At 37.1% G+C, this 15,878-nt stretch overlaps 1 protein-coding gene and 1 long non-coding RNA gene across 11 annotated transcripts in view; one reads left to right on the forward strand and one right to left on the reverse strand.

The window, feature by feature from the left end:
- LOC116473135 (AGBL carboxypeptidase 4) overlaps window positions 1–15,878 on the reverse strand; it is a 1,494,771-nt gene that overhangs the window by 754,030 nt on the left and 724,863 nt on the right. The window lies entirely within an intron of this gene.
- LOC131384096 (uncharacterized) lies at window positions 12,447–15,644 on the forward strand. Its single transcript, XR_009214612.1, has 3 exons — window positions 12,447–12,565; window positions 14,450–14,627; window positions 15,420–15,644. It is a non-coding gene; the product is annotated as an uncharacterized LOC131384096 (long non-coding RNA).

A 15,878-nucleotide genomic window follows, 5' to 3' on the forward strand; every position in this document is an offset into this window, starting at 1 on the left:
ATATTGAGGGGACAAATGGCCTTTGAACCTCAGAGGGCATAATCCTCCCTTTTTTTTTTCTGAGATTCCAGTTGTCAGATCCATTTCCAGTGAACCTGGAAGCCATACTGCACTTTTAGGTTCTAGATTATTGATAAATACAGAAAGAAATCTAATAAAGCATTGATGTAAATATGTGAAGCTGGAATAAAGAAATGAGAAATAAAGTGAAACATGTACTGATCATTAACATCCTACTGTGTGCCTAGGAAATTTCCCAGGTATTTTAAATATGCTACATTACTTGTTTACTCCATTTATAAACAAAAGTTGTTTATTTTAGTCCGATTTTAGATGTGAGGAAATTGACACTTAAACAAATTGGCTTGCCCTCCAAAAATCCCCAAACTATTGGTAGAGCTAGGACTTAAATCTTAGGTGTTTTGACCATAAAGATCATACCTTCTCTATAATATTACATGGAAACAGTAACATCATTTCTTACCATTCCCTGTTCAAGTATTTTTTATGTTTTCCAGCCATTTAGCAACATTGCTTGTGGTGGAGAGATTCAAAAGTATAAGAAAGCAGACAGTGCAGGAAACCCTGAATTTCCATATTTTGTACTTAAATATTAGTTTTTACTCAAAATGAATAAGAAGATGTGGCATCCATAAGATAATGGTAACCACAACAATAATAATAACAATTTCTGAGCACACACTATGTACCATATTCTGAGTTAAACACTTCATTCACATTAGAACAATGTTTTATATATTAGAATAACCTAGTTGTAAATTAGAATCACTAGTATAGCTTTTAAAATGACAGATGCTTGGGCCCCACCCCAGAGATTCTGATATTTGATGCATTATCTCATTTGTTTTGAGGATAATGAATTTTTTGAGACAGGAACTATTTGTCACCTCTTGTTTACAGATGAGGGAGTGGTAATGTGATTAAGTAAACTAAAATCATATAACTAATAAGTAGCAGAGCTAGTATTTAAACCAAGTCTGTTGCCTCAGAGGAATAAGATTATAGACTTTTTAGCCAGATACACTTGGGATTGAATCCCAGTTCCCTACATGTTCTGTGAGTTTAGGAAAGGTAATTATTCTTTTTTTTTGTTTTTGGACATTGATTGTTTACATCCAAAATTGAGATGGTGACAGTATCCTAACACAGTTGTTGTAAGAATCTGTAAGATTATATAAGTAAATTACCTGGCATATTGTATCTAGATCTAAACAGGTGTTCAATATTTATTGAGCGTTCCCCTTTCTCATCAATAAAGCCAGATCCTTTGGTACGTTACAATATCTTTCTTTCTTTCTTTTTATTTTTTCTTTAGATTTAAATTTTTAACCTGAGCTTCTTGTTTCAGTAATATGGTGCTCTATATCAGAGCTCTGTAAATAGTGACCACAGTACACTGTTAGTCTAAGAGTAGGTATAACCTTCAAGGCAGTCATATGTGAGGAATGGAGTACTGCCCATCCTGACCAAGGGGCTCATGGTGCTACTGAAAATGTGAAAGCTCCATTCCAGGTATAGGCCAAAGAGTGGTCCAGTGTGGGTAAAGGTATCATGAACAGCCTGAGTGCAGTCCTAAAGAGTGGCCTTGATTCTGTCTTGTCATATATGCAATACTTTTGTCCAATCATAAGTACATTTCCCACTCAATATTGTTCACGTTAGTTGCAGGGACCATTCTAATGGGATTACAACAAGCTAAAAAAGCTTATGAACAGCAATGAAAACCACTAACAAAATGAAGAGACAACCTCCAGAATGGGAGAAAATATTTGTAGACTATCCATCCTACATGGGGTTAATAAACAGAATATATAAGGAACTCAAACAACTCAATAGCAAACAAAAAAAAATTAAAAATGGGAAAAAGACCTGAATAGACATTTCTCAAAAGAAGACATACAAATGGACAATAGGTATATGAAAAAATTATCAACATCATTAATCATCAAAAAATGCAAATCAAAACCACAATGAGATATCATCTCACCGCAATTAGAATGACTATTATCAAAAAGACAAAAAATAAAATACGTTGGTGAGGATGTAGAAAAAAAGGAACACTCATACATTGTTGGTGAGAATGGAAAGTAGTACAGGCATTATGGAATACTGTATACAAGTTCCTCAAAATACTAAAAAGAGAACTGCCATGTGATCTAGCAATCTTATCACTGGGCATTTATCCAAAGGAAAGGAAATCAGTACATCAAAGAGGTATCTGCACTCCCATGCTTACTGCAACGTTATTCACAATAGTCAGGATATGGAATCAACCTAAGTGTGGATCAATGGATGAATGGAAAGAAAATGGAATATTATTCAAAAATACATACACAATGAAATGTTATTCAAAAAAGGAATTAAGTCGTGTCATTTGCAGCAATGGAATGAAACTGGTGGTCACAACATTAAGTGAAACAATCCAGGCATAGAAAGATAAATATTGCATGTTTTCACTCAGATGTGGGAGCTAAAAAAGTAGATTTCATAGAGGTAGAGAATAGAATGCTGATTACCAGAGGCCAGTAAGGAAGTTGGAGGATTAAGAGAAGTTAATTAATGGGTACAAAAATACAGACGGATAGAAGGAATAAATTTTAGTATTTGATAGTACAGTAGGAAAATTATAGTTAATGATAATTTATTATATATTTCAAAATAGCTAGAACAGAATTATAATGTTCCCAACACAGAGAAAAGAGAAATGTTTGAGGGAGAGGACAAAATAGCTGACTGGACTCAAATAAGTGGAATGGCTCCCATGGAGGGACTAAGATGACTGGCAGGCTTTAAACAGATCTTCAGAGGGAAGGCACTGAGAGTGGATGGAGGAAAGACACAGAAGATGGGCTGAAGGGAGAAAGAGCTTGGAACCCTGAACCACACACAGGAACTAATTTTTTTTTTTTTTTTGAGACAGAACCTCATTCTGTTGCCAGGCTGGAGAGCAGTGGCGTGATCTCAGCTCACTGAAACCTCCACCTCCCGGGTTCAAGTGATTCTCCTGCCTCAGCCTCCTGAGTAGCTGGGACTACAGGTGTCTGCCACTATGTTTGGCTAATTTTTGTATTTTTAGTAGAGACAGGGTTTCACCATGTTGGCCAGGATGGTCTTGATCTCTTGACCTCATGTCCACCTGCCTTGGCCTCCCAAAGTGCTGGGATTACAGGTGTGAGCCACTGCGACTAACACAGAACTCATTCTTGAACCACAACAGCTCTGGGGGAATGGAGTCACCCACTCTCACTACCAGCCTCTGGAACTCTGGCAGGAGAAGAACCCTTGACCACCATGGACAATTGAGGAGCAGGGAGAGCTGCTTTGAGAAGTGGTAGAAGTAGCAAGCCAGCTGATGTGGAGCTCACAGGGTTTGGTGCAGGGGCATCTGTAGTGGAGCACAGCCAGGGACCACCATCCTCCTAGGCTTGACTTGGTCCCATAAGAGATTTTATCACTAAGGGACCTGATCTTTGCAGGACAGTCTTCCATATCAGATGGGGCTGGTCCAACATGAGCACCCTGTTGTCTGCTGGCCATTCCTGGGTCCCCAGCCTGGCCACGTCTGCTTACAGGAGAGTCTTGGGTTCCCTGGGGCCCCAAACCATATCTTCTGTGTGAGCAGACCATGCCTGACTGGTGAAGAGCTCCAGTGAGGCAGTTTCAATGGCCATGCACCAGCTGCACACTCCTTCCCCATACTGCAGCTTCCCCTCGGCCCAAGGCAACTCCCCACATCACTTTGCTGGTGTGTGTCTTCATGGGTGGATTTTCTTTTACTTGCCCTTCCACACACAAAAGTGTAGTGTGCTCCCTCTCCCTTGCTAATAGCCATTGCAAATGGAGGCTTGGCGGGCACAGAGCCAGCAAGCCCCACCCCTGCCAGTGCCCTAACCTTGCAGTAACACTGCTCAGAGCACAGTGGATCCTCTCACACCATTAGCAATTACTCTTGCTTGAGGGGCACAGAGAAGGCACCCAGACCTGTGCCAGCCAGAACCCCATCCCCAAGCCAACACCACCTCCAATGCAACCATGCACAGTCTCCAGCAGGGGCCCTGCCTCTTCAAAAACTTCATTGCCTTGCCACTGCAGTGAATGCCTGCAGGGAAGCAGGCACCCCTGCATCTGCCAGCACTCTGCTGCAGCTGCTGTACCTCACTTCCCCCAGCACAGTGAACTGCAAACCTTGAGCAGCTAGAGAACAAAGTTGGGGCCCAATACAAGTCCCCCAGAGTTAGAGCACACAGTCCAGGAGTTGGGAGCTGAATGGTGGCTCTCTAAAATCTACCAGAAACGAAGCCAGTTGGCTAAATCCACCTTATACCACAAGCCCTCAAGGTCATCAAACAGGATAAAAAAAAAAACCCAAAGGTCAACAACCTCAAAGACTGCAGGATACAAAGATGAGAAAGAATCAGTGCAATAACGCTGAAAACTCAAAAAAGCCAGTGTGTCTTCTTTCCTCCAAATGACCACATCACCTTTCCAGCAAGCATTCAAAACTGGACTGAGATGGCTGAAATGACAGAAATAGCATTCAGAATACGGATAGGAATGATGATCATTGAGCTAAAGGAGTACATTGAAACCCAACAAAAGGAAAATAAAAATCACAGTAAAATAACTCAGGAGCTGACAGACAAAATAACCAGTATAGAAAACAACATAACTGATCTGATAGAGCAGAAAAACACACTACAAGAATTTCAAAATGCAATTGCAAGTATTAATAGCAGAAGAGACCAAGCAGAGGAAGGAGTCTCAGAGCCTGAAGACTGGCTTTCTGAAATAAGACAGGCAGACAAGAATAGAGAAAAAAGAATGAAAAGGAATAAACAAAACCTCCAAGAAACATGGGATTATGTAAAGATATCAAATCTACAACTGACTGGTTGTCCCTGAAAAAGATAGGGAGAATGGAACCAATTTGGATAAATTATTTTAGGATATCATCAATGAGAACTTCCACAACTTATCTAGAGAGACCAACATTCAAATTTAGGAAATGTAGAGAACTCCAGTAAGATACTTCACAAGAAGATCATCTCAAGACACATAGTCATCAGATTCTCCAGGGTTAAAATGAAAGAAAAATGTGAAAGGCAGCTAGAGAGAAAGGTCAGGTAACCTACAAATGGAAGTCCATCAGACTAACAGCAGAACTCTCACCCGAAAGCCTACAAGACAAAAGAGATTTAGGGCCAATATTCAACATTATTAAATAAAAGAAATTTCAACCCAGAATTTCATATCTGACCAAAGTAAGCTTATAAGTGAAAAAGAAATAAGATCCTTTTCAGACAAACAAATGCTGAGGAAATTTAGTACCACCAGACCTGCCTTATGAGAGCTCCTGAAGGAAGCACTAAATATAGAAAGAAAAAACTATTACTAGCCATGACAAAAACACACTGAAATACACAGGCCAGTGACACTACCAAGCAACCACATGAACAAGTCCACAAAATAACCAGCTAACATCATGATGGCAGGATCAAATCCATACATATCGATACTAACTTTAAATGTAAATGAGCTAAAAGTCCCAATTAAAAGACTCAGAGTGGCAAGCTGGATAAAGAACCGAAACCCAGTGGTATGCTGTCTTCAAGAGACCCATCTCACAAGCAATGACACACATAGGCTTAAAATAAAGAAATGGACAAAAATCTACCAAGCAAACAAAAAAACAGAAAAAAGCAGAGGTTGCAATCCTAGTTTCTGAGAAAACAGACTTTAAACCAACAAAGGTCAAAATGACAAAGAAGGGCATTACATATGGTAAAAGGTTCGATTCAACAAGAAGATCTAACTATCCTAAATATATATGCACCCAACACAGGGTGTTATGTCCCTATGCACATAAGATAGAAAATCTAGAGGAAATGGATAAATTCCTGGACACATATACCCACCCAAGGCCAAACCAGGAAGAAATTAAATCCCCAAATAGACAAATAACGAGTTCTAAAATTGAGGCAGTAATACATAGCCTACCAACCAAAAAAAGCTGAGGACCAGATGGATTCACAGCTGAACTCTAGCAGATGTACAAAGAACTGTTGCCATTCCTACTGAAACTATTCCAAAAAACTGAGGAGGAAAGAATCCTCCCTAACTCATTCTATGAGGCTGGCATCATCCCTATACCAAAACCTGGCAGAGACCAAAAAAAAAAAAGAAAGAAAGAAAAATCAGGGCAATATCCTTGATGAACGCTGATGCAAAAATCCTCAACGAAATACTGGCAGAGAGAATTCAGGAGCACATCAAAAAACTTATCCACCACAATCAAGTAGGGCTTATCCCTAAGATGCAAGGTTGGTTCAACATAACACAAATCAATAAATGTGATTCATCACATAAACTGAACTAATATAAAAACCACATGATTATTTCAAAAGATGCAGAAAAGGCTTTTGATAAAATTAAACATCACTTCATGTTAAAAACTCTCAATAAACTAGGTTTTGAAGGAACATACCTCAAAATAATAAGAATCTTCTATGACAAACCCACAGCCAACATAAATATTGAATGGGCAAAAGCTGGAAGCATTTCCCTTGAAAATCGGCAGAAGACAAGGATGCCCTCTCTCACCAATCCTATTCAACATAGTATTGTAAAACCTGGCCAGGGCAATCAGGCAAGAGAAAGAAATAAAGGGCACCCAAATAGAAGAAGAAAGAGTCCATCTATCTGTGTTTCCAGATGGCATGATCCTCTCATCTCAGCCCCATTATCTCAGCCCAAAAGTTTCTTAAGCTAATAAACAACTCCAGTAAAGTCTTAGGATACAAAATCAAAGTGTAAAAATCACTAGCATTCCTATACCACAAAACAATTAATCCATAAGCCAAATCAGGAATGTAATCCCATTTACAATTGCTACAAAAAGAATAAAATACCTAGGAATACAGCTAACAAGGGAGGTGAAAGATCCCTACAAGGAGAAGTACAAAACACTGCTCAAAGAAATAAAAAATGACATGAACAAATGGAAAAACATTCCATGTTCATGGATAGGAAGAATCAATATTGTTAAAATGGCCATTCTGCCCAAACCAATTTATGGGTTCAATGCTATTCCTATTAAATTACCACTGAGATTCTTCACAGAACTAGAAAAAAACCATTTTAAAATTCCTGTGGAACCAAAAAGACCCCAAATAGCCAAGATAATCCTAAGCAAAATGAACAAAGCTGGAGGAATCATGCTGCCCGACTTTAAACTATACTACATGGCTACAGTAATCAAAATAGCATGGTATTGGTACAAAAACAGACACATAGATCAATGGAACAGAATAAAGAACACAGAAACAAAGCTGCATACCTAAAACTATCTGATCTTCAACAAACCTGACAAAAACAAGCAGTGGGGAAAGGATTACTTATTAAATAAATGGTGCTGGAACAACTGGCCAGCCATATATAGAAGATTGAAATTGGACCCCTTCCTTACACCATCTACAAAAATTAACTCAAGATGGATTAAAGACTTAAATGTAAAACTGAAAACTATAAAAACCCTGGAAGACAACCTAGATAATACCATTAAGGACATAGTTACAGTAAAAGATTTCATGGCAAAGATGTCAAAAGCAACTACAATAAAAGCAAAAGTTGATAAATGGCATCTAATTAAACTACAGAGCTTCCAAAAGCAAAATAAACTATCAGTAGAGTAAACAGATAACCTACACAGTGGGAGAAAAAAATTTGCAAACTATCAGTCTGGACAATGGTCTAATATCCAGCATCTATAAGGAATGTAAATAAATTTATAAGAAAAAAACAACCCCATTAAAAAGTGGGCAAAAGACAAGATTAGACGCTTTTCAAAAGAAGACATACATGTGGCCAAAAATCATGGAAAAAAGCTCAGCATCACTAATCATTAGAGAAATGCAAGTCAAAACCACAATGAGACACCATTTCACACCAGTCAGAATGGCTATCATTAAAATGTCAAAAAATAGATAATGGCAAGGTTGTGGAGAAAAAGAAATGAGCATACACTGTTGGTGGGAGTATAAATTAGTTCAACCATTTTGGAAGACAGTGTGGCAATTCCTCAAAAACCTAAAGACAGAAATGTCATTTGACCCAGCAATCCCTTTACTGGGTATATATTCAAAGGAATATAAATCATTCTGCTATAAAGACACATGCATGCATGTGTTCACTGCAGCACTGTTCAAATAGCAGAGACATGGAATCAAACTAAATGCCCATCAGTGATAGAGTGGATAAAGCAAATTTCATACACATATACCATGGAATACTACACAGCCATAAAAAGAATAAGATCCTGTATTTTGCAGGGACATAGTTGGAGCTGGAGACCATTTCCCTTAACAAACTAAAGTAGGAACAGAAAACCAAATATTGCATGTTCTCACTTATAAGTGGGAGCTCAATGATAACACATGGTCACACAGAAGGGAACAACACACACTAGGGCCTATGGGAGAGTAAAAAGTGGGAGGATGGAAATCGGGAAAAATAACTAATGGGTACTAGGCTTCATATCTGAGTGATGAAGTAATCTGTGCAGCAAACCCCCATGACACAGGTTTACTTATGTAACAAACTTGCACATCTATCCATGAACTTAAAAGTTAAAAAAACACAAAAAATTATAACAAATTTTTTAAAACAGATAAATGTTTGAGGTAATGTATATCCTAATTACCCTGATTAGATCATTATACATTCTATACATATATTGAAACATCACATGTACACCCAAAAAATGTACAACTGTAATATATCAATTAAAAAATTATATAAAATTCAAAAAGGCATTTATCGATACAAAGTCAATACTTAAAAATCAATTGTATATCTATATACTAACAGTAAACAATTAGAAAATAAAATTTTATTGTGATACCAATTATGATAGTATCAAATATCAGATACCTATAAATAAATGTAATCAAAAGTGCAAGACTTCAAAATGCAAAACTATAAAACACTGTTGAGACAAATCAGAGTGTTAAGTAAATGGAAAAATCTATCATAGTCATAGATCAAAGATTCATTATTAAAATCTATGTAATTCACTAAAAACCCATTGGAAGTGTCTGTGTCTATGTGTGTTTATGCATGTAAAAGTTGATAAGTTAATTAGAATATTTATATAGGAGTGCAGAAGGCCAAGAAAAGCAGCAACAGACTTTTAGATAGCAAGACTTACTGTAATGTTATAGTAATTAAAACAATTTAGTTTACATTGCTATGGATCTGTATAGCTAGACCGATGGATCACAACAAACAGCCTGGGAATAGACTCAATACATATCAAAAACAATATCGTAGATCAGATGAAAATTTGAACTATCGATGAATGGTCCTGGATCAATGGGCCATCCATATGGAACAAACCAAGCTGGATCTCTACCTCGCACCAAATACAGAAATAAAACCCAAATAGATTAGGAAATAAAATGCGCAAAGCAAAACACAGCAGATTAGTTTATGGACTCAAAGTATGTACAGCTTTTTTTTTTTTTTTTTTTTTTTACAAAAAGCACTAGAAGCATTAACTATGAAGGAAAAGATAGACATATTTGAGTATTTTACAAAAAAATACTATGTAAAACGATACCACAGAAAAATGAAAATGAAAGCCAATGATTGAAAAAAAAATAGAGTAACCCTCACAATGGGTTAATACGCAAATTAATTATAAAGAACTATTATAAATCAAAATATAAAAGACAAACAATACAATAGACAATAGGCCAAGTACATAATCAGACAAGATATAGAAGGAGGAATGTAAAGGTTTGTAAATTAAATATATGAATAGATGATTACTCCACTAGCAGTTGAGGAAATATAAATTAAGAAAATAATGAAATTTCTTATCCATCATATCAGCAAAAAAGTAAATCTAATATCAAATGTTAGCAAATCTAATATCAAGTATTGGTAATTAAGAAAGAACAATGATTTTGAACACTGCTGGTAAGCATGTAAAATAGAAGAGCCTCTTTAGAGGGGTTCCTGACAATAAAGATGTTTATAACCTATAACCTAGCAATTCCACTTCTATGTGTTCTCCTTAAACAAATTTTGCACATTGTATAAGGAGACATATACAGGGTCGTTCACTGTATCACTATTTATTTATAATAGTAAAACAAAAAAGTAACTAAAACCACTTAATTTTAAAAACTGGATAAATTGTGGTTCATTAGTACAAAATACCGTTGAGCATTTAAAAGGAATGCATTAGAGTGACATTTATCAACATAGAGAAACTTCCAAAAACTATGTTTAATGAAAATGGCAAGCATTTAACACAAAACAGTAGTATATTTGTATACTTATATATAATACAAGTATAATAAAAATACAAAATTATACATGGTAATAATAATTTTAGAAATTTGGTAACTTCTGATAGAAAGAAAGAGGTAAGGAGAGAGGAGGTTAGCTATATCCATAATGACTTATGTATCAAAATCAATAAAAGCAAGCAGGATCTGAAAGATGACAAAATGTTAATATCTACTTCATTTTATTGAGTGTTTTTATATTATTTTATGTATATATGAAATTTCCTTAATTTAAAATTTAAAAATTTAAATAACTTTAATTCATTTGAAACTTTAGTGTAAAATATGAAGCAGTAGAATAATGTAGTTTTTTTCCAAATGGTTAGCAAGTTGTGCCAATATCATTTATTGAATAAGTCATTCCTTTCTAATTTTAAATGCTACCATTTCCATATAATAAATTTTTATATGCTTGGGTTTATCTTTGGACTTCAATTTCTGTTCCACTGATGTCTATGTTTATCCTAATGACGGCCTCCCATAATTTTTTTTTTTTTTTTTTTTTGAGACGGAGTCTCACTCTGTCACCCAGGCTGGAGTGCAGTGGTGCTATCGTGGCTCACTGCAACCTTTTCCTCCCAGGTGCAAGCAATTCTCCTGCCTCAGCCTCCCAAGTAGCTGGGACTACAGTCGCACATCACCATGCCCAGCTAATTTTTGTATTTTAGTAGAGATGGGGTTTCTCCGTGTTGCCCAGGCTGGTCTCAAACTCCTGAGTTCAGGCAATCCGCCTGCCTTGGCCTCCCAAAGTGCTGGGATTATAGGCGTGAGCCACCACGCCAGGCCCTCCCAAGAATTTTGATAATTGTAGTTTCATGCTATGTTTCAATTTATATTATGGCAAATCTCTAGTGAATGTTTTCCTTTTAAGATTTATTTGGTTTCAATCACACTCAGTGACCTTTTCTTATCTTTTATGATTATTTTCTTTCATAATTCATTTTGTTTATGCTTCCTTACTATGTTTTAAAATTTTTTGTTATACAACATTTCCTTAAAATATTTTCAAGTTTTTCCTTCTTTATTTGGTAATTTCCATATCATTCATCCTAGTTTTATATGACAAATGGTTATATTTAAACTTCAAAATGAATTTGAGTCCATAACTTACGTATGAGTAGATTTTATTATGAATGATGTCAGTAACTCCTTTGAGACTAACGCTTGGCACTTAACCTTCTCTGATAATACAGAAGGTTTATAACTCAGTGGGGAAAAGCTGTTTGGAGTACGTCTGATAACATGTTCTAATCATATGGCACCATGTACAAAGGTTGGTGTGAAATGGGCAGAACTACACAGGAGTTTAGGATGAATCTGCCTTGGTGTCATGACATATCAAAGGTTATATAGATAATATGGTATGGGGCTGAGTTGGGGATAAAATCTAGTTCTCTATTTGTTCAACCAATCAGCTCCTTTACTTTGGAGCCATATTCCCAGTTTTTATATTACCTATTGGGAGTGCAACCTGATTCCCAGCATCGTGGAAAGAAATGCTGGAGTTTCAAGCCTACTTCTTACTGTGTGATTTATCATCTTTCTGAGCCTGTTCTTTGTAGGGAGGAAAATCATACCAATCTGGTAGAGTTCTTAAAATTAAATATAATTGCCCAGACAATGTGTTCAGGGAACAATAAAAGACTACATATATATGTATATAATGTACATATATATGTACATGAACCTATACATCTATATACATTGCATAGAATTCATTGATATGTTGCATATATATGTATAGCTTCATGTACATATATATGAATATGTACATGTGTATAGACACATATGTATACATATATGTGCATATATGTATGTAAGGATATATAGAGATAGATCATATGTATGATTAAGCTAAGTCTCCTGCCCATGAAGAACCAAAAAGTTGCCACCTAAAGTCTTCAAAAAATGCTGAACAATCCTGGGCCTCATATATCAAAAGCATGGAGTCTGGATAATCACTATGTGAAAAATGAATCCTTATCTATTATAAGTCGACGTTGAAGAGTCACAGGGAACCAACAAAGTTTGTTAATTAGCTGCACCTGTGTCTTGTTAACTGGAACTTGTCAGAATCTTCACACAGATATTGCAGTCTGACAGAGATGGTAAAAAAAAAAAATGGCTTGCAGATTGCACATTAGAAGATTCTTCTCCCTCACTGAAAACTTGTGAGAAGGCAGCCAAAAGAGGTAAAAGGGGAATGGAGCAAAACATTCTCATCAAGGGGAGTTTAGCATATCAAACAAGGGCATTTGCAACATGACAGAAAGAAGAAAAAGATCTTTCAGGGAGACTCTTTCTTCTCCCTACTCAAAATAAATATTCACCAACATACAGACAAAAATAAAGCCTCTCTTTTCCTCAGTCTGACAGCATTTCCTACATAGAATTTTGTTCTAAATTTTAGCACTAATTCAAAACATATTCATTTAATCATAATTTTAATATTTATTAAATAAACAGCTATGGGTTTCCTACTCTGCTATGTGCTGAGATTATATAAATTAATAAGACTGGGCCCTTTGCCCTTAAGTGAGGAAAATAAACCTGTAAAACACACACACACACACACACAGACACACACACACACACACACACGCTAAGGTAGAGTCTGTAGCCAGCCTAAGGGAAGGAGAGGTGAATTTTTACTGAGGAATAAGGACTGGCCAGGCAGGAGAGAACACATGCAAGACATTTCAGTCAGAGGGAGCAACAAGAACAAAGGCTAAGTGGTAATTCTGGGGCTGGGTAGGGCAAGAGATCAGACTGTGTCATTAAGACACATGAGCATGTTAAAAAGGGAAGGACCTGGTGGGAAATAACTTTCACCGAAAGCAATATGAAGGGCCTATTGAAGGGTTTTAATTGTAGGTGTGAAAGGTTCAGATCTGTGTTTCAGAAAAAGCACCTAAGGCTGCACTGAATGACTGTTCCAGGGTTTATACTGGTCTCTGTAGAGTCAGCTGAATAAGTAAATGCTCTGTTCTGAGGAAACTCACACTGTTATGGAGAAAACAAGCAAGTAAACAAGTTATTGCAAACCCAATGTCATCAATGCAAAAATAGAAGACTATGTCAAGAACTCTTGGAGCTTTGGGTATAGTGCACAGAGGACAGTGATCACATCTGCCTGAATGGGAAGAGTATACTTTCTTTTGAGCCACTTCCCAAAAGATGATGTGCAGTTCTGAGTCAAATCACTTTGAAATTAGTACCATAGTGCATTTCCCCTCCTAGTTGTGGCTATGTATGGTTTGTAAGATGACTGAGATCAGGGCCAAATCCTTCACATCTTTTGTAACTGCAAAGTAGGTACTGACAGGGCTGAAGTCAGAATGTATGTATTAGTCTGTTTTCACACTGCTGATAAAGACATACCCAAGGCCAGGCACGGTGGCTCACGCCTATAATCCCAGCACTTTGGGAGGCCAAAGCGGGCAGATCATGAGGTCAGGAGGTTGAGACAATTCTGGCTAACACAGTGAAACCCTGTCTCTACTAAAAATACAAAAAATTAGCCGGGCATGGTGGCACACGCCTGTAGTCCAAGCTACTCGGGAAGCTGAGGCAGGAGAATCACTGGAACCCGGGAGGTGGAAGTTGCAGTGAGCTGAGATCACACCACTGCACTTCAGCCTGGGCAACAGAGCAAGACTCCGTCTCAAAAAAAAAAAAAAAAAAGACATACCCAAGACTGGGTAATTTATAAAGAAAAAGAGGTTTAATGGACTCACAGTTCCACATGGCTGGGAGGCCTCATAATCATGGTGGAAGGCAAAAGGCACATCTTACACAGCAGCAGGCAAGACAGAATGAGAGCCAAAAGAAAGGGGCAACTCCTTATAAAAACCATCAGATCTCATGAGACTTATTCACTACCACAAGAACAGTATGGGGGAAACCACCCCGATGATTCAATTATTTCCCACCAGGTCCTTCCCATAACACATGGGAATTATGAGAGCTACAATTCAAGACGAGATTTGAGTGGGGACACAGCCAAACCATATCAGTGTATATTAAATAAAATCTGATTTAATAGGCTTTCTTTAAAACTATTATTTATTAAACAGGTTCTCCTCCCTGGGTGATGGGAAAATGAAGGATAATAAATAGAAAACCAGCCGAGTGGATGGCTTCAATCCTAGGCCAACCTATAATGCACCCCATGAATGAATTTCTACCTATACTCACTTCATGTTTCCCCTGCACAGAAGTGCTACAGAGTTAATAGGACAGATGAAATAACAGGTATATACGTCTGTTTTTTTTAATGGGCTACTCATCAGGCACAGGGGAAGAAGCTATAGGTTTTCTCAGTGCTTCTGAAATTCTCAAACAGGAATGCATAGGTTTCAAAACTCAGGCAAAACCAAAATTCCTTTCCTTTTTTTTTTTTAAACACACACACACACACGTACACAAACACAAGATCTCACTCTATTGCACAGGCTGGAGTGCCATGGTGTGATCATAGCTCATGCAGCTTTGAACTCCTGGGCTCAAGTGATCCTCCTGCCTCAGACTCCCAAGTAACTGGAATTATAAGTACAAGCACAGTGCTTTGCCTTCCTTTTAAAAATTTCTTCAGTACATCCCTTGAGGGGGCCTTTCTACCTGCTGCATGATTTCTCACACTGATACCCACTTCTGGCTTCTATTAGGTATATACTTCTATTGGCTTTTGTTATCATTTTATAATAAAATGAGGAAGGATTTGAGTCCTAGATTACCTTGCTTAACGGTGGCACAGCCTTTTCTTGATGAGACATTTAATGATAAGTCTATTTTCTTATAAACGCATACAAATCATATGTGCTAGACTGAAAATTGTTCGGAACTATTCTGCTTACTCTGTATCCATATTCTTTATACTATGATTTTGCTGCTCCTCCCATCCAAAGGTGACCCCTTTGAATTTGGGCTGATCTTGTGATTGGTTTTGCCCAATAAAAACTGGTAAAATGATGGTATAGCAGCTTTAAGCCAAGACCTCAAGAAGCTTTGTGTAGTGCCATATTCTCTTTGAAATCCTACTATCAGCATTTGATCAAATCTAGGATAGGGTGACAGTGGATGAGACCACATTGACTAAAGCGCAATGATTCCAACTGAATCCATCGTAGACCAACATATAGACAGTTGACTTCCAAACATATGAGAGCACCCAGACAAGATCGGCAGATTAATCTATAGTTGATCACTAATACAGAAAAACCATCTGGTTGGCCCATGGACTTATGAGCATTAATAAATGTTTCCTGTCTTAAGCCACTGGTTTTTGGTGTGCTTTGTTAGTGAAAGAAATCAAAATATTTTATCCAAAAAGATATTTCTTTGACATATTTTGAGACGGCTGTTCAAAGAGCCAACAAATAGAAATAACCCTGTAAAGCTGTATTTTGTGTGGGAAATCTGTGTCTGTAGAGAATTTGAATTGATACAACCAGGCCTTTCCTTGCCCAGATCCAGAAAAGGTTAACTGAGAGTCTGACACCTTTA

This window comes from Hylobates moloch, unplaced genomic scaffold, assembly GCF_009828535.3.
Source record: "Hylobates moloch isolate HMO894 unplaced genomic scaffold, HMol_V3 SCAFFOLD_8, whole genome shotgun sequence".
Classification (NCBI taxonomy): domain Eukaryota; kingdom Metazoa; phylum Chordata; class Mammalia; order Primates; family Hylobatidae; genus Hylobates; species Hylobates moloch.